The following is a 27,059-nucleotide window of genomic DNA, read 5'->3' as shown; positions in this document are numbered from 1 at the left end:
TCAGCATTTATTGTTTGTAGTTTTTCTGCTGATGTTTATTCTGACAGGTGTGAGCTGACACTTCTTTGAGGTTGGATTTGCATGCATCTCATAATCCCTTGAAATTGAACTTTCAGGCATGTCCTCTTTTTTTTCAAGCTGTGAGTAGCGCTTACCTCTTCAAATGGTTTTCTTGAAGTATGTGTCACATTTTGAAATATTTTGGCCATTACCTCCCTGAAGACATTTTCAGGGCTGGTTTCATTTACAGCCCTCCAGTACTTGTGCATATGAAGTGACCATTAGCACAGATTTTAAAGCTGCTGTTGAAGGTATCAGCCATTGGGCAGCAGCATTTCCCCTTTCCCAATTCTGGGAATTACGGAAAGAGTCCCTCCTGCCAGTGGTGTTCCTCGGTTATATATTAGAGAGGAATGTGCCCGGACAGACCCCCAAAAGCTGATGTCTCCTAACTTACGTTTGGTTCCTAATTTGAAATTATATATTTTTTTAATTGGAGCAATATTCCATTGTGTACATGGACCACTTCTTCTTTGTGCCTTCCTCTGTTGACAGACATTTTTGTTGCTTCCAAGTGTTGGCTGTGGTAAATATTGCTGGAGTGCAGGATTGCCACCCTCTGTCTTTTGGATTCTCATCCTCTCAGGTGATAGGCCCAGCAGTGGGTATGCTTGATTGAATGGTAGCTCAATATTTACCTTATCAAGGCACCTCCTTTGTGTTTTCATTACTGGTTCTTACCATGTCCCACTTAGAAACGAGGGTGCGCATTTCTCCACAACCCCTTCAGCATTTATTGTTTGCAGAATTTTTGCTGATGGCCATTATGACTGGTGTGAGCTGATAGGTTTTTGTAACTTGGATTTGCATGTCTTTAATAATTCCTAATGTTCAGCATTTTTCCATGCTTTGTTTTCTTTCTGTTAAACGAAAACAGAAAAAAACTGTGAGTACAATAAACCACTTGAAGTGGTCTTCTGGGAAGGCTGCCCTGTTTTGAATTTTTCGTCGATTTTTGACCCCAGGATTTTTTTGAGAACAGGTGACATTTACAGGCTTGTAATGAGTGTGAATATTTAGTGACCACTACTACTGGCTTTAAAGGTGCTGTTGGGGGAAATGGCCACAAGGCGGCAGCATTTCTCCGTTCCCAAACCTGGTTTCTAGGGCAGCACAGCCTTTCTGGAAGTTGTTTTCCCAGTTTGTAAATTAGAATTGAATGTGCTAGGAAAAAAACCCGTAAGTTAATATTCCATCATTTCTTGTTCGATTTTTTAGTCTTTTTAAATCGAGGTAATATTTAGAATATTGTTTGTCCTAGGTGTATACAATCTGGTTCATTTGTACATTACATACACACACACACACACACACACACACACACACATATATGTAATATATTGATGTACAGATACTCTTCCCATGTAAATTATTGCAGAGTGCTCCATTGACCTCCCTTGCTATATGGTCGGTCTCTTTGATAAATGTATTTAGTAGGTATATGTACACATATGGTAACCCTAATCTTAATTTTCCATACCGCCCACCTTTCCATTTACATAAGAATAGTTTGTTTTCTAAGTCTGTGAGTTTCTTTCTCTGTGAAAATGCTATCATTTTTGTCAGTTGTTAGATAACGCCTATAAGTGATATCATACTATATGTCTTTTTCTTTCTGACTTACGGCATGTTCTGAGATTATATCTAGGCTCATAAATGGTGCCTCAACGAGCAGTGTTTCACTGTTTTCCATGGCTAATATTCCATTATGTACATGGACCACTTCTTTATCCATTCATCCATTGATGGACATTTTGGTTGCTTCCGTGTCTTGGCTATTGTGAAAAATCCTGCAGTGAAGCTGTTGCAGTCTGTGCCTTCTCGGCTCTGGTATTTTCAGGTGAGAGGTTCAGCGGTGGGCCTGCTGAATGGAATGCTGGCTCAATTTTTACTTTTAAACACAGCTCCTTTCTGTTCTCACTATTGGCTCTTACCACTTTACATCTCACCAGCAGCTAGAGGGTACACAGTTCTCTAAAACCCCTTCAGCATTTATTGTTTGTAGACCTTTGGCTGATGGTAGTTGCCGTGTGTGAGTTGAAATCTTTTTGTAGGCTAGATTTGCATGAGTTTAAAAATTTATGTTGTTGAGCTTTTATCCATTTTCCTTGTTTTTAGAAAAATAATGAGTAAAATTTACCTCTTCCTACTATCTCCTTGAAAATTTTGCCAGTTGTGAATTTTTGAGGGTAGTTGTCCTTTACTGTCCTGAGTCCTTGTGAATGTTAAGTGACCGTTAGCTGTGGTTTTAAAGCCGCTCTTGTGGGAAACGGCCACAAGGCGGCAGCATTTCTACATTTCCAACTCTGGGTTTTTGGGCAACAGAGGTTTCCTGGAAATCGTGTTTGTAAGCTGCAAATTAGAGCAGAATGTGCCACGGCAAACTCCCAAGAGCTTATATCTCCTTCCTTCTTGTTTGTTTTATACATTTAATTTTTATTTATTATCACAGCAAATTGGATAAAAATACTGTGTTTTTTCTAGGTGTATGGAATCTGGTTCATTATATCAATGTATTGATCTATTCATCTTTGGATCCTTTCCCGTGTAGGTTACTACAGAGTGTTGAGTACACCTCTTTTAGCATTCCATAGGTATTTTGTGATTATATATTTCATATGTATTACTACATGTCTGTTAACCCCCACATCCTAATTCATACATTCCTTACACCTTTCCATTTGGTTAAACATAATTTGGTTTTCTGAATCTATGAGTGTCCTTCTCTTGGAAATTATTTCATGGGTATCAATTTTTAGGTAACACCTATAAGTGATGTAATAGGATATCTGTCTTTCGTTTTCTTTCTTACTTCAGGTAGGGTGATTATCTCTAGATCCTTCTATGGTGGTGCCAAAGGCATTGTTCCATGCTTTTCCATGGCTAATATTCCATTGTGTACATGGACCACTTCTTCTTGGTGCATTTTTCTGTTGATGGACATTTTGGTTTCTTCCAGCTCTTGGCTATGGTACATGTTGCTGCAGTGAAGGATTGCCAGCCTGTGTCTTTTTGATTCAGGTCTACTCAGCGGATAGGCCCATCAGTGGGCCTACCTGATCATATAGTAGCTCAAGTTTTACCTTTAAACACACCTCCATTTTGTTCTCTGTACTGGCTGTTGCCAGGTTACATCCCATCAGCAGCTAGAGGGTACACAGTTCTCTAAAACCCCTTCAGCATTTATACTATGTAGACTTTTTTGCTGATGATCCTTCTGACGGCTGTGAGGTGAACGTGTTTCTAGACCGGATTTGCATGGCTTTATTAATTCCTGACGTTGAGCGTTTTTCCATGCCTTTTTCTATAACAAAAAAAGAGACAGAATATGAAATGTGCATAAAATATGCCTCTTGAAATTGTCATTTTGAAATATGGATGTCTTTTGAGATTTTTGCTCGATTTACGACCGAAGGATTGTTTTGAGGACAGGTGTCATTTACAGGCCTGCAATTATTTTGACTATCAAGTAACCATTACAGCTGCAGTTAGAGCTGCTGTTGTGTGAAACGGCCACAAGGCGGCAGCAGTTCTCATTAACCAAATCTGGTTACTAGGGAAACAGAGCCTCAATGGAAGTCCTGTTCTAGGTTGCAAATTAGAATGGAATGGGCCAGGAAAAAGCCCCTTAAGTTTATATCTCACTAAATATTGTTCTTCTTTTAAATTTAATTTTCATTGTTTATCACAGCAAGTGTGATTACAAAGTTTTGCTTGTTTTAGGTGTGCAAGATGTGGTTGTTTTCCACATATACCTATCTCTTTTCTTCTTTGGATCCTTTTCCCATTTTAGGTTATGACACAATGTTGAGTAGTCTTCTCTTGGTATTCCGTAGGTCTTTGGTGATTATAAACTTCACCTGTGTTTGTATATCTCTGTTAACTCTGACATCCTAATGTATCCAATCCTCACACCTTTCCATTGGTGAACCATAAGTTTGTTTAATGAATCTGTGATTGCCTTTCTCTGTGGAAATATCTTCACTGGTATCAATTTTTAGGTAACACCTATAAGTGATATCACAGGATACGTGTCTTTCGCTTTCTGACTTACTACAAGTTGCGTGATTACTTCTAGACTCAACTATGGTGATATGGTGATGCAAATGGCATTGTGTCATTGTTTTCCTTGGCTAATATTCCATCTGTACGTGGACCAGTTTTTCTTTGTCCACTCGCCTGTTGATGGACTTTTTGGTTGCTTCCATGTCTTGGTTATTGTAACACTGCTGAAATGCACATTTGCCTGCCTGTGTCTTTCAACTATGTCTTCTTCGGTTATAGGCCCAGGAGAGGGCCTGTTGGTTCATATGGTAGCAAAATGTTTACCTTGTAAAGGCGTCTCCATTCTGTTCTCATTAGTGGCTCTTACCAGGTTATGTTCCACTTAAATTTGGGGGTATGCCCTTGTCCACAACCCTTTCAGCATTTATTGTTTGTAGTTTTTCTGCTGATGTTTATTCTGACAGGTGTGAGCTGACACCTCTTTGAGGTTGGATTTGCATGCATCTCATAATCCCTTGAAATTGAACTTTCAGGCATGTCCTCTTTTTTTTCAAGCTGTGAGTAGCGCTTACCTCTTCAAATGGTTTTCTTGAAGTATGTGTCACATTTTGAAATATTTTGGCCATTACCTCCCTGAAGACATTTTCAGGGCTGGTTTCATTTACAGCCCTCCAGTACTTGTGCATATGAAGTGACCATTAGCACAGATTTTAAAGCTGCTGTTGAAGGTATCAGCCATTGGGCGGCAGCATTTCTCCTTTCCCCATTCTGGGAATTACGGAAAGAGTCCTTCCTGCCAGTGGTGTTCCTCGGTTATATATTAGAGAGGAATGTGCCCGGACAGACCCCCAAAAGCTGATGTCTCCTAACTTACGTTTGGTTTCTAAATTGAAATTATATATTTTTTTAATTGGAGTAATATTCCATTGTGTACATGGACCACTTCTTCTTGTGCCTTCCTCTGTTGACAGACATTTTTGTTGCTTCCAAGTGTTGGCTGTGGTAAATATTGCTGGAGTGCAGGATTGCCACCCTGTGTCTTTTGGATTCTCATCCTCTCAGGTGATAGGCCCAGCAGTGGGTATGCTTGATTGAATGGTAGCTCAATATTTACCTTATCAAGGCACCTCCTTTGTGTTTTCATTACTGGTTCTTACCATGTCCCACTTAGAAATGAGGGTGCGCATTTCTCCACAACCCCTTCAGCATTTATTGTTTGCAGAATTTTTGCTGATGGCCATTATGACTGGTGTGAGCTGATAGGTTTTTGTAACTTGGATTTGCATGTCTTTAATAATTCCTAATGTTCAGCATTTTTCCATGCTTTGTTTTCTTTCTGTTAAACGAAAACAGAAAAAAACTGTGAGTACAATAAACCACTTGAAGTGGTCTTCTGGGAAGGCTGCCCTGTTTTGAATTTTTCGTCGATTTTTGACCCCAGGATTTTTTTGAGAACAGGTGACATTTACAGGCTTGTAATGAGTGTGAATATTTAGTGACCACTACTACTGGCTTTAAAGGTGCTGTTGGGGGAAACGGCCACAAGGCGGCAGCATTTCTCCATTCCCAAAACTGGTTTCTAGGGCAGCACAACATTTCTGGAAGTTGTGTTCCCAGGTTGTAAATTAGAATGGAATGTGCTAGGAAAAAATCCCATAAGTTAATATTCCATTATTTCTTGTTCGATTTTTTAGTCTTTTTAAATCAAGGTAATATTTAGAATATTGTTTGTCCTAGGTGTATACAATCTGGTTCATTTGTACATTACATACACACACACACACACACACACACACACATATATGTAATATATTCATGTACAGATACTCTTCCCATGTAAATTATTGCAGAGTGCTCCATTGACCTCCCTTGCTATATGGTCGGTCTCTTTGATAAATGTATTTAGTAGGTATATGTACACATATGGTAACCCTAATCTTAATTTTCCATACCGCCCACCTTTCCATTTACATAAGAATAGTTTGTTTTCTAAGTCTGTGAGTTTCTTTCTCTGTGAAAATGCTATCATTTTTGTCAGTTGTTAGATAACGCCTATAAGTGATATCATACTATATGTCTTTTTCTTTCTGACTTACGGCATGTTCTGAGATTATATCTAGGCTCATAAATGGTGCCTCAACGAGCAGTGTTTCACTGTTTTCCATGGCTAATATTCCATTATGTACATGGACCACTTCTTTATCCATTCATCCATTGATGGACATTTTGGTTGCTTCCGTGTCTTGGCTATTATGAAAAATCCTGCAGTGAAGCTGTTGCAGTCTGTGCCTTCTCGGCTCTGGTATTTTCAGGTGAGAGGTTCAGCGGTGGGCCTGCTGAATGGAATGCTGGCTCAATTTTTACTTTTAAACACAGCTCCTTTCTGTTCTCACTATTGGCTCTTACCACTTTACATCTCACCAGCAGCTAGAGGGTACACAGTTCTCTAAAACCCCTTCAGCATTTATTGTTTGTAGACCTTTGGCTGATGGTAGTTGCCGTGTGTGAGTTGAAATCTTTTTGTAGGCTAGATTTGCATGAGTTTAAAAATTTATGTTGTTGAGCTTTTATCCATTTTCCTTGTTTTTAGAAAAATAATGAGTAAAATTTACCTCTTCCTACTATCTCCTTGAAAATTTTGCCAGTTGTGAATTTTTGAGGGTAGTTGTCCTTTACTGTCCTGAGTCCTTGTGAATGTTAAGTGACCGTTAGCTGTGGTTTTAAAGCCGCTCTTGTGGGAAACGGCCACAAGGCGGCAGCATTTCTACATTTCCAACTCTGGGTTTTTGGGCAACAGAGGTTTCCTGGAAATCGTGTTTGTAAGCTGCAAATTAGAGCAGAATGTGCCACGGCAAACTCCCAAGAGCTTATATCTCCTTCCTTCTTGTTTGTTTTTTACATTTAATTTTTATTTATTATCACAGCAAATTGGATAAAAATACTGTGTTTTTTCTAGGTGTATGGAATCTGGTTCATTATATCAATGTATTGATCTATTCATCTTTGGATCCTTTCCCGTGTAGGTTACTACAGAGTGTTGAGTACACCTCTTTTAGCATTCCATAGGTATTTTGTGATTATATATTTCATATGTATTACTACATGTCTCTTAACCCCCATATCCTAATTCATACATTCCTTACACCTTTCCATTTGGTTAAACATAATTTGGTTTTCTGAATCTATGAGTGTCCTTCTCTTGGAAATTATTTCATGGGTATCAATTTTTAGGTAACACCTATAAGTGATGTAATAGGATATCTGTCTTTCGTTTTCTTTCTTACTTCAGGTAGGGTGATTATCTCTAGATCCTTCTATGGTGGTGCCAAAGGCATTGTTCCATGCTTTTCCATGGCTAATATTCCATTGTGTACATGGACCACTTCTTCTTGGTGCATTTTTCTGTTGATGGACATTTTGGTTTCTTCCAGCTCTTGGCTATGGTACATGTTGCTGCAGTGAAGGATTGCCAGCCTGTGTCTTTTTGATTCAGGTCTACTCAGCGGATAGGCCCATCAGTGGGCCTACCTGATCACATAGTAGCTCAAGTTTTACCTTTAAACACACCTCCATTTTGTTCTCTGTACTGGCTGTTACCAGGTTACATCCCATCAGCAGCTAGAGGGTACACAGTTCTCTAAAACCCCTTCAGCATTTATACTATGTAGACTTTTTTGCTGATGATCCTTCTGACGGCTGTGAGGTGAACGTGTTTCTAGACCGGATTTGCATGGCTTTATTAATTCCTGACGTTGAGCGTTTTTCCATGCCTTTTTCTATAACAAAAAAAGAGACAGAATATGAAATGTGCATAAAATATGCCTCTTGAAATTGTCGTTTTGAAATATGGATGTCTTTTGAGATTTTTGCTCGATTTACGACCGAAGGATTGTTTTGAGGACAGGTGTCATTTACAGGCCTGCAATTATTTTGACTATCAAGTAACCATTACAGCTGCAGTTAGAGCTGCTGTTGTGTGAAACGGCCACAAGGCGGCAGCAGTTCTCATTAACCAAATCTGGTTACTAGGGAAACAGAGCCTCAATGGAAGTCCTGTTCTAGGTTGCAAATTAGAATGGAATGGGCCAGGAAAAAGCCCCTTAAGTTTATATCTCACTAAATATTGTTCTTCTTTTAAATTTAATTTTCATTGTTTATCACAGCAAGTGTGATTACAAAGTTTTGCTTGTTTTAGGTGTGCAAGATGTGGTTGTTTTCCACATATACCTATCTCTTTTCTTCTTTGGATCCTTTTCCCATTTTAGGTTATGACACAATGTTGAGTAGTCTTCTCTTGGTATTCCGTAGTTCTTTGGTGATTATAAACTTCACCTGTGTTTGTATATCTCTGTTAACTCTGACATCCTAATGTATCCAATCCTCACACCTTTCCATTGGTGAACCATAAGTTTGTTTAATGAATCTGTGATTGCCTTTCTCTGTGGAAATATCTTCACTGGTATCAATTTTTAGGTAACACCTATAAGTGATATCACAGGATACGTGTCTTTCGCTTTCTGACTTACTACAAGTTGCGTGATTACTTCTAGACTCATCTATGGTGATATGGTGATGCAAATGGCATTGTGTCATTGTTTTCCTTGGCTAATATTCCATCTGTACGTGGACCAGTTTTTCTTTGTCCACTCGCCTGTTGATGGACTTTTTGGTTGCTTCCATGTCTTGGTTATTGTAACACTGCTGAAATGCACATTTGCCTGCCTGTGTCTTTCAACTATGTCTTCTTCGGTTATAGGCCCAGGAGAGGGCCTGTTGGTTCATATGGTAGCAAAATATTTACCTTGTAAAGGCGTCTCCATTCTGTTCTCATTAGTGGCTCTTACCAGGTTATGTTCCACTTAAATTTGGGGGTATGCCCTTGTCCACAACCCTTTCAGCATTTATTGTTTGTAGTTTTTCTGCTGATGTTTATTCTGACAGGTGTGAGCTGACACCTCTTTGAGGTTGGATTTGCATGCATCTCATAATCCCTTGAAATTGAACTTTCAGGCATGTCCTCTTTTTTTTCAAGCTGTGAGTAGCGCTTACCTCTTCAAATGGTTTTCTTGAAGTATGTGTCACATTTTGAAATATTTTGGCCATTACCTCCCTGAAGACATTTTCAGGGCTGGTTTCATTTACAGCCCTCCAGTACTTGTGCATATGAAGTGACCATTAGCACAGATTTTAAAGCTGCTGTTGAAGGTATCAGCCATTGGGCGGCAGCATTTCTCCTTTCCCCATTCTGGGAATTACGGAAAGAGTCCTTCCTGCCAGTGGTGTTCCTCGGTTATATATTAGAGAGGAATGTGCCCGGACAGACCCCCAAAAGCTGATGTCTCCTAACTTACGTTTGGTTTCTAAATTGAAATTATATATTTTTTTAATTGGAGTAATATTCCATTGTGTACATGGACCACTTCTTCTTGTGCCTTCCTCTGTTGACAGACATTTTTGTTGCTTCCAAGTGTTGGCTGTGGTAAATATTGCTGGAGTGCAGGATTGCCACCCTGTGTCTTTTGGATTCTCATCCTCTCAGGTGATAGGCCCAGCAGTGGGTATGCTTGATTGAATGGTAGCTCAATATTTACCTTATCAAGGCACCTCCTTTGTGTTTTCATTACTGGTTCTTACCATGTCCCACTTAGAAACGAGGGTGCGCATTTCTCCACAACCCCTTCAGCATTTATTGTTTGCAGAATTTTTGCTGACGGCCATTATGACTGGTGTGAGCTGATAGGTTTTTGTAACTTGGATTTGCATGTCTTTAATGATTCCTAATGTTCAGCATTTTTCCATGCTTTGTTTTCTTTCTGTTAAACGAAAACAGAAAAAAACTGTGAGTACAATAAACCACTTGAAGTGGTCTTCTGGGAAGGCTGCCCTGTTTTGAATTTTTCGTCGATTTTTGACCCCAGGATTTTTTTGAGAACAGGTGACATTTACAGGCTTGTAATGAGTGTGAATATTTAGTGACCACTACTACTGGCTTTAAAGGTGCTGTTGGGGGAAACGGCCACAAGGCGGCAGCATTTCTCCGTTCCCAAAACTGGTTTCTAGGGCAGCACAACATTTCTGGAAGTTGTGTTCCCAGGTTGTAAATTAGAATGGAATGTGCTAGGAAAAAATCCCATAAGTTAATATTCCATTATTTCTTGTTCGATTTTTTAGTCTTTTTAAATCAAGGTAATATTTAGAATATTGTTTGTCCTAGGTGTATACAATCTGGTTCATTTGTACATTACATACACACACACACACACACACACACACACACATATATGTAATATATTGATGTACAGATACTCTTCCCATGTAAATTATTGCAGAGTGCTCCATTGACCTCCCTTGCTATATGGTCGGTCTCTTTGATAAATGTATTTAGTAGGTATATGTACACATATGGTAACCCTAATCTTAATTTTCCATACCGCCCACCTTTCCATTTACATAAGAATAGTTTGTTTTCTAAGTCTGTGAGTTTCTTTCTCTGTGAAAATGCTATCATTTTTGTCAGTTGTTAGATAACGCCTATAAGTGATATCATACTATATGTCTTTTTCTTTCTGACTTACGGCATGTTCTGAGATTATATCTAGGCTCATAAATGGTGCCTCAACGAGCAGTGTTTCACTGTTTTCCATGGCTAATATTCCATTATGTACATGGACCACTTCTTTATCCATTCATCCATTGATGGACATTTTGGTTGCTTCCGTGTCTTGGCTATTGTGAAAAATCCTGCAGTGAAGCTGTTGCAGTCTGTGCCTTCTCGGCTCTGGTATTTTCAGGTGAGAGGTTCAGCGGCGGGCCTGCTGAATGGAATGCTGGCTCAATTTTTACTTTTAAACACAGCTCCTTTCTGTTCTCACTATTGGCTCTTACCACTTTACATCTCACCAGCAGCTAGAGGGTACACAGTTCTCTAAAACCCCTTCAGCATTTATTGTTTGTAGACCTTTGGCTGATGGTAGTTGCCGTGTGTGAGTTGAAATCTTTTTGTAGGCTAGATTTGCATGAGTTTAAAAATTTATGTTGTTGAGCTTTTATCCATTTTCCTTGTTTTTAGAAAAATAATGAGTAAAATTTACCTCTTCCTACTATCTCCTTGAAAATTTTGCCAGTTGTGAATTTTTGAGGGTAGTTGTCCTTTACTGTCCTGAGTCCTTGTGAATGTTAAGTGACCGTTAGCTGTGGTTTTAAAGCCGCTCTTGTGGGAAACGGCCACAAGGCGGCAGCATTTCTACATTTCCAACTCTGGGTTTTTGGGCAACAGAGGTTTCCTGGAAATCGTGTTTGTAAGCTGCAAATTAGAGCAGAATGTGCCACGGCAAACTCCCAAGAGCTTATATCTCCTTCCTTCTTGTTTGTTTTTTACATTTAATTTTTATTTATTATCACAGCAAATTGGATAAAAATACTGTGTTTTTTCTAGGTGTATGGAATCTGGTTCATTATATCAATGTATTGATCTATTCATCTTTGGATCCTTTCCCGTGTAGGTTACTACAGAGTGTTGAGTACACCTCTTTTAGCATTCCATAGGTATTTTGTGATTATATATTTCATATGTATTACTACATGTCTCTTAACCCCCATATCCTAATTCATACATTCCTTACACCTTTCCATTTGGTTAAACATAATTTGGTTTTCTGAATCTATGAGTGTCCTTCTCTTGGAAATTATTTCATGGGTATCAATTTTTAGGTAACACCTATAAGTGATGTAATAGGATATCTGTCTTTCGTTTTCTTTCTTACTTCAGGTAGGGTGATTATCTCTAGATCCTCCTATGGTGGTGCCAAAGGCATTGTTCCATGCTTTTCCATGGCTAATATTCCATTGTGTACATGGACCACTTCTTCTTGGTGCATTTTTCTGTTGATGGACATTTTGGTTTCTTCCAGCTCTTGGCTATGGTACATGTTGCTGCAGTGAAGGATTGCCAGCCTGTGTCTTTTTGATTCAGGTCTACTCAGCGGATAGGCCCATCAGTGGGCCTACCTGATCACATAGTAGCTCAAGTTTTACCTTTAAACACACCTCCATTTTGTTCTCTGTACTGGCTGTTGCCAGGTTACATCCCATCAGCAGCTAGAGGGTACACAGTTCTCTAAAACCCCTTCAGCATTTATACTATGTAGACTTTTTTGCTGATGATCCTTCTGACGGCTGTGAGGTGAACGTGTTTCTAGACCGGATTTGCATGGCTTTATTAATTCCTGACGTTGAGCGTTTTTCCATGCCTTTTTCTATAACAAAAAAAGAGACAGAATATGAAATGTGCATAAAATATGCCTCTTGAAATTGTCATTTTGAAATATGGATGTCTTTTGAGATTTTTGCTCGATTTACGACCGAAGGATTGTTTTGAGGACAGGTGTCATTTACAGGCCTGCAATTATTTTGACTATCAAGTAACCATTACAGCTGCAGTTAGAGCTGCTGTTGTGTGAAACGGCCACAAGGCGGCAGCAGTTCTCATTAACCAAATCTGGTTACTAGGGAAACAGAGCCTCAATGGAAGTCCTGTTCTAGGTTGCAAATTAGAATGGAATGGGCCAGGAAAAAGCCCCTTAAGTTTATATCTCACTAAATATTGTTCTTCTTTTAAATTTAATTTTCATTGTTTATCACAGCAAGTGTGATTACAAAGTTTTGCTTGTTTTAGGTGTGCAAGATGTGGTTGTTTTCCACATATACCTATCTCTTTTCTTCTTTGGATCCTTTTCCCATTTTAGGTTATGACACAATGTTGAGTAGTCTTCTCTTGGTATTCCGTAGTTCTTTGGTGATTATAAACTTCACCTGTGTTTGTATATCTCTGTTAACTCTGACATCCTAATGTATCCAATCCTCACACCTTTCCATTGGTGAACCATAAGTTTGTTTAATGAATCTGTGATTGCCTTTCTCTGTGGAAATATCTTCACTGGTATCAATTTTTAGGTAACACCTATAAGTGATATCACAGGATACGTGTCTTTCGCTTTCTGACTTACTACAAGTTGCGTGATTACTTCTAGACTCATCTATGGTGATGCAAATGGCATTGTGTCATTGTTTTCCTTGGCTAATATTCCATCTGTACGTGGACCAGTTTTTCTTTGTCCACTCGCCTGTTGATGGACTTTTTGGTTGCTTCCATGTCTTGGTTATTGTAACACTGCTGAAATGCACATTTGCCTGCCTGTGTCTTTCAACTATGTCTTCTTCGGTTATAGGCCCAGGAGAGGGCCTGTTGGTTCATATGGTAGCAAAATGTTTACCTTGTAAAGGCGTCTCCATTCTGTTCTCATTAGTGGCTCTTACCAGGTTATGTTCCACTTAAATTTGGGGGTATGCCCTTGTCCACAACCCTTTCAGCATTTATTGTTTGTAGTTTTTCTGCTGATGTTTATTCTGACAGGTGTGAGCTGACACCTCTTTGAGGTTGGATTTGCATGCATCTCATAATCCCTTGAAATTGAACTTTCAGGCATGTCCTCTTTTTTTTCAAGCTGTGAGTAGCGCTTACCTCTTCAAATGGTTTTCTTGAAGTATGTGTCACATTTTGAAATATTTTGGCCATTACCTCCCTGAAGACATTTTCAGGGCTGGTTTCATTTACAGCCCTCCAGTACTTGTGCATATGAAGTGACCATTAGCACAGATTTTAAAGCTGCTGTTGAAGGTATCAGCCATTGGGCGGCAGCATTTCTCCTTTCCCCATTCTGGGAATTACGGAAAGAGTCCTTCCTGCCAGTGGTGTTCCTCGGTTATATATTAGAGAGGAATGTGCCCGGACAGACCCCCAAAAGCTGATGTCTCCTAACTTACGTTTGGTTTCTAAATTGAAATTATATATTTTTTTAATTGGAGTAATATTCCATTGTGTACATGGACCACTTCTTCTTGTGCCTTCCTCTGTTGACAGACATTTTTGTTGCTTCCAAGTGTTGGCTGTGGTAAATATTGCTGGAGTGCAGGATTGCCACCCTGTGTCTTTTGGATTCTCATCCTCTCAGGTGATAGGCCCAGCAGTGGGTATGCTTGATTGAATGGTAGCTCAATATTTACCTTATCAAGGCACCTCCTTTGTGTTTTCATTACTGGTTCTTACCATGTCCCACTTAGAAACGAGGGTGCGCATTTCTCCACAACCCCTTCAGCATTTATTGTTTGCAGAATTTTTGCTGACGGCCATTATGACTGGTGTGAGCTGATAGGTTTTTGTAACTTGGATTTGCATGTCTTTAATAATTCCTAATGTTCAGCATTTTTCCATGCTTTGTTTTCTTTCTGTTAAACGAAAACAGAAAAAAACTGTGAGTACAATAAACCACTTGAAGTGGTCTTCTGGGAAGGCTGCCCTGTTTTGAATTTTTCGTCGATTTTTGACCCCAGGATTTTTTTGAGAACAGGTGACATTTACAGGCTTGTAATGAGTGTGAATATTTAGTGACCACTACTACTGGCTTTAAAGGTGCTGTTGGGGGAAACGGCCACAAGGCGGCAGCATTTCTCCGTTCCCAAAACTGGTTTCTAGGGCAGCACAACATTTCTGGAAGTTGTGTTCCCAGGTTGTAAATTAGAATGGAATGTGCTAGGAAAAAATCCCATAAGTTAATATTCCATTATTTCTTGTTCGATTTTTTAGTCTTTTTAAATCAAGGTAATATTTAGAATATTGTTTGTCCTAGGTGTATACAATCTGGTTCATTTGTACATTACATACACACACACACACACACACACACACACACATATATGTAATATATTGATGTACAGATACTCTTCCCATGTAAATTATTGCAGAGTGCTCCATTGACCTCCCTTGCTATATGGTCGGTCTCTTTGATAAATGTATTTAGTAGGTATATGTACACATATGGTAACCCTAATCTTAATTTTCCATACCGCCCACCTTTCCATTTACATAAGAATAGTTTGTTTTCTAAGTCTGTGAGTTTCTTTCTCTGTGAAAATGCTATCATTTTTGTCAGTTGTTAGATAACGCCTATAAGTGATATCATACTATATGTCTTTTTCTTTCTGACTTACGGCATGTTCTGAGATTATATCTAGGCTCATAAATGGTGCCTCAACGAGCAGTGTTTCACTGTTTTCCATGGCTAATATTCCATTATGTACATGGACCACTTCTTTATCCATTCATCCATTGATGGACATTTTGGTTGCTTCCGTGTCTTGGCTATTGTGAAAAATCCTGCAGTGAAGCTGTTGCAGTCTGTGCCTTCTCGGCTCTGGTATTTTCAGGTGAGAGGTTCAGCGGCGGGCCTGCTGAATGGAATGCTGGCTCAATTTTTACTTTTAAACACAGCTCCTTTCTGTTCTCACTATTGGCTCTTACCACTTTACATCTCACCAGCAGCTAGAGGGTACACAGTTCTCTAAAACCCCTTCAGCATTTATTGTTTGTAGACCTTTGGCTGATGGTAGTTGCCGTGTGTGAGTTGAAATCTTTTTGTAGGCTAGATTTGCATGAGTTTAAAAATTTATGTTGTTGAGCTTTTATCCATTTTCCTTGTTTTTAGAAAAATAATGAGTAAAATTTACCTCTTCCTACTATCTCCTTGAAAATTTTGCCAGTTGTGAATTTTTGAGGGTAGTTGTCCTTTACTGTCCTGAGTCCTTGTGAATGTTAAGTGACCGTTAGCTGTGGTTTTAAAGCCGCTCTTGTGGGAAACGGCCACAAGGCGGCAGCATTTCTACATTTCCAACTCTGGGTTTTTGGGCAACAGAGGTTTCCTGGAAATCGTGTTTGTAAGCTGCAAATTAGAGCAGAATGTGCCACGGCAAACTCCCAAGAGCTTATATCTCCTTCCTTCTTGTTTGTTTTTTACATTTAATTTTTATTTATTATCACAGCAAATTGGATAAAAATACTGTGTTTTTTCTAGGTGTATGGAATCTGGTTCATTATATCAATGTATTGATCTATTCATCTTTGGATCCTTTCCCGTGTAGGTTACTACAGAGTGTTGAGTACACCTCTTTTAGCATTCCATAGGTATTTTGTGATTATATATTTCATATGTATTACTACATGTCTCTTAACCCCCATATCCTAATTCATACATTCCTTACACCTTTCCATTTGGTTAAACATAATTTGGTTTTCTGAATCTATGAGTGTCCTTCTCTTGGAAATTATTTCATGGGTATCAATTTTTAGGTAACACCTATAAGTGATGTAATAGGATATCTGTCTTTCGTTTTCTTTCTTACTTCAGGTAGGGTGATTATCTCTAGATCCTCCTATGGTGGTGCCAAAGGCATTGTTCCATGCTTTTCCATGGCTAATATTCCATTGTGTACATGGACCACTTCTTCTTGGTGCATTTTTCTGTTGATGGACATTTTGGTTTCTTCCAGCTCTTGGCTATGGTACATGTTGCTGCAGTGAAGGATTGCCAGCCTGTGTCTTTTTGATTCAGGTCTACTCAGCGGATAGGCCCATCAGTGGGCCTACCTGATCACATAGTAGCTCAAGTTTTACCTTTAAACACACCTCCATTTTGTTCTCTGTACTGGCTGTTGCCAGGTTACATCCCATCAGCAGCTAGAGGGTACACAGTTCTCTAAAACCCCTTCAGCATTTATACTATGTAGACTTTTTTGCTGATGATCCTTCTGACGGCTGTGAGGTGAACGTGTTTCTAGACCGGATTTGCATGGCTTTATTAATTCCTGACGTTGAGCGTTTTTCCATGCCTTTTTCTATAACAAAAAAAGAGACAGAATATGAAATGTGCATAAAATATGCCTCTTGAAATTGTCATTTTGAAATATGGATGTCTTTTGAGATTTTTGCTCGATTTACGACCGAAGGATTGTTTTGAGGACAGGTGTCATTTACAGGCCTGCAATTATTTTGACTATCAAGTAACCATTACAGCTGCAGTTAGAGCTGCTGTTGTGTGAAACGGCCACAAGGCGGCAGCAGTTCTCATTAACCAAATCTGGTTACTAGGGAAACAGAGCCTCAATGGAAGTCCTGTTCTAGGTTGCAAATTAGAATGGAATGGGCCAGGAAAAAGCCCCTTAAGTTTATATCTCACTAAATATTGTTCTTCTTTTAAATTTAATTTTCATTGTTTATCACAGCAAGTGTGATTACAAAGTTTTGCTTGTTTTAGGTGTGCAAGATGTGGTTGTTTTCCACATATACCTATCTCTTTTCTTCTTTGGATCCTTTTCCCATTTTAGGTTATGACACAATGTTGAGTAGTCTTCTCTTGGTATTCCGTAGTTCTTTGGTGATTATAAACTTCACCTGTGTTTGTATATCTCTGTTAACTCTGACATCCTAATGTATCCAATCCTCACACCTTTCCATTGGTGAACCATAAGTTTGTTTAATGAATCTGTGATTGCCTTTCTCTGTGGAAATATCTTCACTGGTATCAATTTTTAGGTAACACCTATAAGTGATATCACAGGATACGTGTCTTTCGCTTTCTGACTTACTACAAGTTGCGTGATTACTTCTAGACTCATCTATGGTGATGCAAATGGCATTGTGTCATTGTTTTCCTTGGCTAATATTCCATCTGTACGTGGACCAGTTTTTCTTTGTCCACTCGCCTGTTGATGGACTTTTTGGTTGCTTCCATGTCTTGGTTATTGTAACACTGCTGAAATGCACATTTGCCTGCCTGTGTCTTTCAACTATGTCTTCTTCGGTTATAGGCCCAGGAGAGGGCCTGTTGGTTCATATGGTAGCAAAATGTTTACCTTGTAAAGGCGTCTCCATTCTGTTCTCATTAGTGGCTCTTACCAGGTTATGTTCCACTTAAATTTGGGGGTATGCCCTTGTCCACAACCCTTTCAGCATTTATTGTTTGTAGTTTTTCTGCTGATGTTTATTCTGACAGGTGTGAGCTGACACCTCTTTGAGGTTGGATTTGCATGCATCTCATAATCCCTTGAAATTGAACTTTCAGGCATGTCCTCTTTTTTTTCAAGCTGTGAGTAGCGCTTACCTCTTCAAATGGTTTTCTTGAAGTATGTGTCACATTTTGAAATATTTTGGCCATTACCTCCCTGAAGACATTTTCAGGGCTGGTTTCATTTACAGCCCTCCAGTACTTGTGCATATGAAGTGACCATTAGCACAGATTTTAAAGCTGCTGTTGAAGGTATCAGCCATTGGGCGGCAGCATTTCTCCTTTCCCCATTCTGGGAATTACGGAAAGAGTCCTTCCTGCCAGTGGTGTTCCTCGGTTATATATTAGAGAGGAATGTGCCCGGACAGACCCCCAAAAGCTGATGTCTCCTAACTTACGTTTGGTTTCTAAATTGAAATTATATATTTTTTTAATTGGAGTAATATTCCATTGTGTACATGGACCACTTCTTCTTGTGCCTTCCTCTGTTGACAGACATTTTTGTTGCTTCCAAGTGTTGGCTGTGGTAAATATTGCTGGAGTGCAGGATTGCCACCCTGTGTCTTTTGGATTCTCATCCTCTCAGGTGATAGGCCCAGCAGTGGGTATGCTTGATTGAATGGTAGCTCAATATTTACCTTATCAAGGCACCTCCTTTGTGTTTTCATTACTGGTTCTTACCATGTCCCACTTAGAAACGAGGGTGCGCATTTCTCCACAACCCCTTCAGCATTTATTGTTTGCAGAATTTTTGCTGACGGCCATTATGACTGGTGTGAGCTGATAGGTTTTTGTAACTTGGATTTGCATGTCTTTAATAATTCCTAATGTTCAGCATTTTTCCATGCTTTGTTTTCTTTCTGTTAAACGAAAACAGAAAAAAACTGTGAGTACAATAAACCACTTGAAGTGGTCTTCTGGGAAGGCTGCCCTGTTTTGAATTTTTCGTCGATTTTTGACCCCAGGATTTTTTTGAGAACAGGTGACATTTACAGGCTTGTAATGAGTGTGAATATTTAGTGACCACTACTACTGGCTTTAAAGGTGCTGTTGGGGGAAACGGCCACAAGGCGGCAGCATTTCTCCGTTCCCAAAACTGGTTTCTAGGGCAGCACAACATTTCTGGAAGTTGTGTTCCCAGGTTGTAAATTAGAATGGAATGTGCTAGGAAAAAATCCCATAAGTTAATATTCCATTATTTCTTGTTCGATTTTTTAGTCTTTTTAAATCAAGGTAATATTTAGAATATTGTTTGTCCTAGGTGTATACAATCTGGTTCATTTGTACATTACATACACACACACACACACACACACACACACACATATATGTAATATATTGATGTACAGATACTCTTCCCATGTAAATTATTGCAGAGTGCTCCATTGACCTCCCTTGCTATATGGTCGGTCTCTTTGATAAATGTATTTAGTAGGTATATGTACACATATGGTAACCCTAATCTTAATTTTCCATACCGCCCACCTTTCCATTTACATAAGAATAGTTTGTTTTCTAAGTCTGTGAGTTTCTTTCTCTGTGAAAATGCTATCATTTTTGTCAGTTGTTAGATAACGCCTATAAGTGATATCATACTATATGTCTTTTTCTTTCTGACTTACGGCATGTTCTGAGATTATATCTAGGCTCATAAATGGTGCCTCAACGAGCAGTGTTTCACTGTTTTCCATGGCTAATATTCCATTATGTACATGGACCACTTCTTTATCCATTCATCCATTGATGGACATTTTGGTTGCTTCCGTGTCTTGGCTATTGTGAAAAATCCTGCAGTGAAGCTGTTGCAGTCTGTGCCTTCTCGGCTCTGGTATTTTCAGGTGAGAGGTTCAGCGGCGGGCCTGCTGAATGGAATGCTGGCTCAATTTTTACTTTTAAACACAGCTCCTTTCTGTTCTCACTATTGGCTCTTACCACTTTACATCTCACCAGCAGCTAGAGGGTACACAGTTCTCTAAAACCCCTTCAGCATTTATTGTTTGTAGACCTTTGGCTGATGGTAGTTGCCGTGTGTGAGTTGAAATCTTTTTGTAGGCTAGATTTGCATGCGTTTAAAAATTTATGTTGTTGAGCTTTTATCCATTTTCCTTGTTTTTAGAAAAATAATGAGTAAAATTTACCTCTTCCTACTATCTCCTTGAAAATTTTGCCAGTTGTGAATTTTTGAGGGTAGTTGTCCTTTACTGTCCTGAGTCCTTGTGAATGTTAAGTGACCGTTAGCTGTGGTTTTAAAGCCGCTCTTGTGGGAAACGGCCACAAGGCGGCAGCATTTCTACATTTCCAACTCTGGGTTTTTGGGCAACAGAGGTTTCCTGGAAATCGTGTTTGTAAGCTGCAAATTAGAGCAGAATGTGCCACGGCAAACTCCCAAGAGCTTATATCTCCTTCCTTCTTGTTTGTTTTTTACATTTAATTTTTATTTATTATCACAGCAAATTGGATAAAAATACTGTGTTTTTTCTAGGTGTATGGAATCTGGTTCATTATATCAATGTATTGATCTATTCATCTTTGGATCCTTTCCCGTGTAGGTTACTACAGAGTGTTGAGTACACCTCTTTTAGCATTCCATAGGTATTTTGTGATTATATATTTCATATGTATTACTACATGTCTCTTAACCCCCATATCCTAATTCATACATTCCTTACACCTTTCCATTTGGTTAAACATAATTTGGTTTTCTGAATCTATGAGTGTCCTTCTCTTGGAAATTATTTCATGGGTATCAATTTTTAGGTAACACCTATAAGTGATGTAATAGGATATCTGTCTTTTGTTTTCTTTCTTACTTCAGGTAGGGTGATTATCTCTAGATCCTTCTATGGTGGTGCCAAAGGCATTGTTCCATGCTTTTCCATGGCTAATATTCCATTGTGTACATGGACCACTTCTTCTTGGTGCATTTTTCTGTTGATGGACATTTTGGTTTCTTCCAGCTCTTGGCTATGGTACATGTTGCTGCAGTGAAGGATTGCCAGCCTGTGTCTTTTTGATTCAGGTCTACTCAGTGGATAGGCCCATCAGTGGGCCTACCTGATCACATAGTAGCTCAAGTTTTACCTTTAAACACACCTCCATTTTGTTCTCTGTACTGGCTGTTACCAGGTTACATCCCATCAGCAGCTAGAGGGTACACAGTTCTCTAAAACCCCTTCAGCATTTATACTATGTAGACTTTTTTGCTGATGATCCTTCTGACGGCTGTGAGGTGAACGTGTTTCTAGACCGGATTTGCATGGCTTTATTAATTCCTGACGTTGAGCGTTTTTCCATGCCTTTTTCTATAACAAAAAAAGAGACAGAATATGAAATGTGCATAAAATATGCCTCTTGAAATTGTCATTTTGAAATATGGATGTCTTTTGAGATTTTTGCTCGATTTACGACCGAAGGATTGTTTTGAGGACAGGTGTCATTTACAGGCCTGCAATTATTTTGACTATCAAGTAACCATTACAGCTGCAGTTAGAGCTGCTGTTGTGTGAAACGGCCACAAGGCGGCAGCAGTTCTCATTAACCAAATCTGGTTACTAGGGAAACAGAGCCTCAATGGAAGTCCTGTTCTAGGTTGCAAATTAGAATGGAATGGGCCAGGAAAAAGCCCCTTAAGTTTATATCTCACTAAATATTGTTCTTCTTTTAAATTTAATTTTCATTGTTTATCACAGCAAGTGTGATTACAAAGTTTTGCTTGTTTTAGGTGTGCAAGATGTGGTTGTTTTCCACATATACCTATCTCTTTTCTTCTTTGGATCCTTTTCCCATTTTAGGTTATGACACAATGTTGAGTAGTCTTCTCTTGGTATTCCGTAGTTCTTTGGTGATTATAAACTTCACCTGTGTTTGTATATCTCTGTTAACTCTGACATCCTAATGTATCCAATCCTCACACCTTTCCATTGGTGAACCATAAGTTTGTTTAATAAATCTGTGATTACCTTTCTCTGTGGAAATATCTTCACTGGTATCAATTTTTAGGTAACACCTATAAGTGATATCACAGGATACGTGTCTTTCGCTTTCTGACTTACTACAAGTTGCGTGATTACTTCTAGACTCATCTATGGTGATGCAAATGGCATTGTGTCATTGTTTTCCTTGGCTAATATTCCATCTGTACGTGGACCAGTTTTTCTTTGTCCACTCGCCTGTTGATGGACTTTTTGGTTGCTTCCATGTCTTGGTTATTGTAACACTGCTGAAATGCACATTTGCCTGCCTGTGTCTTTCAACTATGTCTTCTTCGGTTATAGGCCCAGGAGAGGGCCTGTTGGTTCATATGGTAGCAAAATGTTTACCTTGTAAAGGCGTCTCCATTCTGTTCTCATTAGTGGCTCTTACCAGGTTATGTTCCACTTAAATTTGGGGGTATGCCCTTGTCCACAACCCTTTCAGCATTTATTGTTTGTAGTTTTTCTGCTGATGTTTATTCTGACAGGTGTGAGCTGACACCTCTTTGAGGTTGGATTTGCATGCATCTCATAATCCCTTGAAATTGAACTTTCAGGCATGTCCTCTTTTTTTTCAAGCTGTGAGTAGCGCTTACCTCTTCAAATGGTTTTCTTGAAGTATGTGTCACATTTTGAAATATTTTGGCCATTACCTCCCTGAAGACATTTTCAGGGCTGGTTTCATTTACAGCCCTCCAGTACTTGTGCATATGAAGTGACCATTAGCACAGATTTTAAAGCTGCTGTTGAAGGTATCAGCCATTGGGCGGCAGCATTTCTCCTTTCCCCATTCTGGGAATTACGGAAAGAGTCCTTCCTGCCAGTGGTGTTCCTCGGTTATATATTAGAGAGGAATGTGCCCGGACAGACCCCCAAAAGCTGATGTCTCCTAACTTACGTTTGGTTTCTAAATTGAAATTATATATTTTTTTAATTGGAGTAATATTCCATTGTGTACATGGACCACTTCTTCTTGTGCCTTCCTCTGTTGACAGACATTTTTGTTGCTTCCAAGTGTTGGCTGTGGTAAATATTGCTGGAGTGCAGGATTGCCACCCTGTGTCTTTTGGATTCTCATCCTCTCAGGTGATAGGCCCAGCAGTGGGTATGCTTGATTGAATGGTAGCTCAATATTTACCTTATCAAGGCACCTCCTTTGTGTTTTCATTACTGGTTCTTACCATGTCCCACTTAGAAACGAGGGTGCGCATTTCTCCACAACCCCTTCAGCATTTATTGTTTGCAGAATTTTTGCTGACGGCCATTATGACTGGTGTGAGCTGATAGGTTTTTGTAACTTGGATTTGCATGTCTTTAATGATTCCTAATGTTCAGCATTTTTCCATGCTTTGTTTTCTTTCTGTTAAACGAAAACAGAAAAAAACTGTGAGTACAATAAACCACTTGAAGTGGTCTTCTGGGAAGGCTGCCCTGTTTTGAATTTTTCGTCGATTTTTGACCCCAGGATTTTTTTGAGAACAGGTGACATTTACAGGCTTGTAATGAGTGTGAATATTTAGTGACCACTACTACTGGCTTTAAAGGTGCTGTTGGGGGAAACGGCCACAAGGTGGCAGCATTTCTCCGTTCCCAAAACTGGTTTCTAGGGCAGCACAACATTTCTGGAAGTTGTGTTCCCACGTTGTAAATTAGAATGGAATGTGCTAGGAAAAAATCCCATAAGTTAATATTCCATTATTTCTTGTTCGATTTTTTAGTCTTTTTAAATCAAGGTAATATTTAGAATATTGTTTGTCCTAGGTGTATACAATCTGGTTCATTTGTACATTACATACACACACACACACACACACACACACACATATATGTAATATATTCATGTACAGATACTCTTCCCATGTAAATTATTGCAGAGTGCTCCATTGACCTCCCTTGCTATATGGTCGGTCTCTTTGATAAATGTATTTAGTAGGTATATGTACACATATGGTAACCCTAATCTTAATTTTCCATACCGCCCACCTTTCCATTTACATAAGAATAGTTTGTTTTCTAAGTCTGTGAGTTTCTTTCTCTGTGAAAATGCTATCATTTTTGTCAGTTGTTAGATAACGCCTATAAGTGATATCATACTATATGTCTTTTTCTTTCTGACTTACGGCATGTTCTGAGATTATATCTAGGCTCATAAATGGTGCCTCAACGAGCAGTGTTTCACTGTTTTCCATGGCTAATATTCCATTATGTACATGGACCACTTCTTTATCCATTCATCCATTGATGGACATTTTGGTTGCTTCCGTGTCTTGGCTATTGTGAAAAATCCTGCAGTGAAGCTGCAGTCTGTGCCTTCTCGGCTCTGGTATTTTCAGGTGAGAGGTTCAGCGGTGGGCCTGCTGAATGGAATGCTGGCTCAATTTTTACTTTTAAACACAGCTCCTTTCTGTTCTCACTATTGGCTCTTACCACTTTACATCTCACCAGCAGCTAGAGGGTACACAGTTCTCTAAAACCCCTTCAGCATTTATTGTTTGTAGACCTTTGGCTGATGGTAGTTGCCGTGTGTGAGTTGAAATCTTTTTGTAGGCTAGATTTGCATGAGTTTAAAAATTTATGTTGTTGAGCTTTTATCCATTTTCCTTGTTTTTAGAAAAATAATGAGTAAAATTTACCTCTTCCTACTATCTCCTTGAAAATTTTGCCAGTTGTGAATTTTTGAGGGTAGTTGTCCTTTACTGTCCTGAGTCCTTGTGAATGTTAAGTGACCGTTAGCTGTGGTTTTAAAGCCGCTCTTGTGGGAAACGGCCACAAGGCGGCAGCATTTCTACATTTCCAACTCTGGGTTTTTGGGCAACAGAGGTTTCCTGGAAATCGTGTTTGTAAGCTGCAAATTAGAGCAGAATGTGCCACGGCAAACTCCCAAGAGCTTATATCTCCTTCCTTCTTGTTTGTTTTTTACATTTAATTTTTATTTATTATCACAGCAAATTGGATAAAAATACTGTGTTTTTTCTAGGTGTATGGAATCTGGTTCATTATATCAATGTATTGATCTATTCATCTTTGGATCCTTTCCCGTGTAGGTTACTACAGAGTGTTGAGTACACCTCTTTTAGCATTCCATAGGTATTTTGTGATTATATATTTCATATGTATTACTACATGTCTGTTAACCCCCATATCCTAATTCATACATTCCTTACACCTTTCCATTTGGTTAAACATAATTTGGTTTTCTGAATCTATGAGTGTCCTTCTCTTGGAAATTATTTCATGGGTATCAATTTTTAGGTAACACCTATAAGTGATGTAATAGGATATCTGTCTTTCGTTTTCTTTCTTACTTCAGGTAGGGTGATTATCTCTAGATCCTCCTATGGTGGTGCCAAAGGCATTGTTCCATGCTTTTCCATGGCTAATATTCCATTGTGTACATGGACCACTTCTTCTTGGTGCATTTTTCTGTTGATGGACATTTTGGTTTCTTCCAGCTCTTGGCTATGGTACATGTTGCTGCAGTGAAGGATTGCCAGCCTGTGTCTTTTTGATTCAGGTCTACTCAGCGGATAGGCCCATCAGTGGGCCTACCTGATCACATAGTAGCTCAAGTTTTACCTTTAAACACACCTCCATTTTGTTCTCTGTACTGGCTGTTGCCAGGTTACATCCCATCAGCAGCTAGAGGGTACACAGTTCTCTAAAACCCCTTCAGCATTTATACTATGTAGACTTTTTTGCTGATGATCCTTCTGACGGCTGTGAGGTGAACGTGTTTCTAGACCGGATTTGCATGGCTTTATTAATTCCTGACGTTGAGCGTTTTTCCATGCCTTTTTCTATAACAAAAAAAGAGACAGAATATGAAATGTGCATAAAATATGCCTCTTGAAATTGTCATTTTGAAATATGGATGTCTTTTGAGATTTTTGCTCGATTTACGACCGAAGGATTGTTTTGAGGACAGGTGTCATTTACAGGCCTGCAATTATTTTGACTATCAAGTAACCATTACAGCTGCAGTTAGAGCTGCTGTTGTGTGAAACGGCCACAAGGCGGCAGCAGTTCTCATTAACCAAATCTGGTTACTAGGGAAACAGAGCCTCAATGGAAGTCCTGTTCTAGGTTGCAAATTAGAATGGAATGGGCCAGGAAAAAGCCCCTTAAGTTTATATCTCACTAAATATTGTTCTTCTTTTAAATTTAATTTTCATTGTTTATCACAGCAAGTGTGATTACAAAGTTTTGCTTGTTTTAGGTGTGCAAGATGTGGTTGTTTTCCACATATACCTATCTCTTTTCTTCTTTGGATCCTTTTCCCATTTTAGGTTATGACACAATGTTGAGTAGTCTTCTCTTGGTATTCCGTAGTTCTTTGGTGATTATAAACTTCACCTGTGTTTGTATATCTCTGTTAACTCTGACATCCTAATGTATCCAATCCTCACACCTTTCCATTGGTGAACCATAAGTTTGTTTAATGAATCTGTGATTGCCTTTCTCTGTGGAAATATCTTCACTGGTATCAATTTTTAGGTAACACCTATAAGTGATATCACAGGATACGTGTCTTTCGCTTTCTGACTTACTACAAGTTGCGTGATTACTTCTAGACTCATCTATGGTGATGCAAATGGCATTGTGTCATTGTTTTCCTTGGCTAATATTCCATCTGTACGTGGACCAGTTTTTCTTTGTCCACTCGCCTGTTGATGGACTTTTTGGTTGCTTCCATGTCTTGGTTATTGTAACACTGCTGAAATGCACATTTGCCTGCCTGTGTCTTTCAACTATGTCTTCTTCGGTTATAGGCCCAGGAGAGGGCCTGTTGGTTCATATGGTAGCAAAATGTTTACCTTGTAAAGGCGTCTCCATTCTGTTCTCATTAGTGGCTCTTACCAGGTTATGTTCCACTTAAATTTGGGGGTATGCCCTTGTCCACAACCCTTTCAGCATTTATTGTTTGTAGTTTTTCTGCTGATGTTTATTCTGACAGGTGTGAGCTGACACCTCTTTGAGGTTGGATTTGCATGCATCTCATAATCCCTTGAAATTGAACTTTCAGGCATGTCCTCTTTTTTTTCAAGCTGTGAGTAGCGCTTACCTCTTCAAATGGTTTTCTTGAAGTATGTGTCACATTTTGAAATATTTTGGCCATTACCTCCCTGAA

This window comes from Orcinus orca, chromosome 3, assembly GCF_937001465.1.
Source record: "Orcinus orca chromosome 3, mOrcOrc1.1, whole genome shotgun sequence".
In the NCBI taxonomy this organism is placed as follows: Eukaryota; Metazoa; Chordata; class Mammalia; order Artiodactyla; family Delphinidae; genus Orcinus; species Orcinus orca.
The sequence above is the reverse complement of the archived record's forward strand: the minus strand, read 5'-3'. Positions refer to the sequence as shown.